This window comes from Mus caroli, chromosome 3 (genome assembly GCF_900094665.2).
Source record: "Mus caroli chromosome 3, CAROLI_EIJ_v1.1, whole genome shotgun sequence".
Taxonomy (NCBI): Eukaryota; Metazoa; Chordata; class Mammalia; order Rodentia; family Muridae; genus Mus; species Mus caroli.
The window spans coordinates 86,819,772-86,820,960 of NC_034572.1; the positions used below are offsets into that span (position 1 = coordinate 86,819,772).

At 43.7% G+C, this 1,189-nt stretch overlaps 1 pseudogene; it reads left to right on the forward strand.

Annotated features, from left to right (window-relative positions):
- Positions 1-534: 534 nt before the first annotated feature.
- LOC110291867 lies at positions 535-1,189 on the forward strand (annotated as a pseudogene).

Consider the following 1,189-nt stretch of genomic DNA (forward strand, 5'->3'; position numbering starts at 1 on the left):
TCTCTCTCTCTCTCTCTCTCTCTCTCTCTCTCTCTCTCTCTTTCCTGTCTATTTTAAGACTTACTTAGCACAGAACTTGCAGGGGCCTGCAACAGGTACTCTGTATATATTGTGACTGTTCACTTGGTGGTTTGGGGGACTTCAACTGTGGTAGTGGATGTGTTATTGACTCTTTTGTCCATTCTTGGGACATAATAAAGGCAATTTACAACAAGCCAATAGCATCAACTTAAATGGAGAGAAATTCAAATAAATTCTGTTAAAATCAGGATTAAGACGTTGTCCACTCTCTCCATAGTTACTCAATACAGTACTTGAAGTCTTACCTAGAACAATAAGAAAACTGAAGAAGATCAAGGAAATGCAAATTGGAAAAGAAGCCAAAGTATTTTTATTTGCAGATGATATGATAGTATATAGATAAGGGACCCAAAATTCCATCAGGAAACTCCTACAGCCGATAAACACTTTAAGCAAAGTAGCAGAATATAAAATTGACTCAAAAATATCAGTATATTGATATAGGAGGCAGCCATGGTGCCCAGCTGGAATGGCATGATCCTGAAACCCCACTCCACAAGGACTGGCAGCAGCAAGTGGACACTTGGTTCAACCGCCGACACACAAGATCCACAGCTTCAAGGCCTGGCAGGAGAAAGTGTGCAGCATTGCCCCTAATCCTGTGCCCGGTCTCATCAGGCCCATCGTAAGGTACCCTACAGTTAGATACCACACCAAAGTCAGGACTGGCAGGAGCTTTAGCCTGGAGAAACTCAGAGTGGCAGGTAACCACAAGAAAATGACTCCCACCATCGCATATCTGTGGACCCAAGAAGGCAAAACAAATCCACTAAATCACTACAGACCAATGGGCAGCGCCTGAAGAAGTACTGCTCCGAGTTCATACATTCCCCAGGAAGCCATCTGCTCCAAAGTAGGGAGACAGTTCTGCTGAAAGACTTAAATTGAACATTCAGCTGACAGGACCTGTGATTCCATCTGGAATGTGTACAGAAAGGAAAAGGCCAGAGTCATCACTGAAGAAGAGATGAACTTCAAGGCTTTTGCCAGTGTTTGCATGTCCCATGCCAATGCCCGGCTCTTTGGCATCTGAGCAAGAAGAACGAAGGAAGCTGCAGATCAAGGTGTTGAAAAGAAAAAGGAATGCCCTGTTAGAGTGTTGCAATAA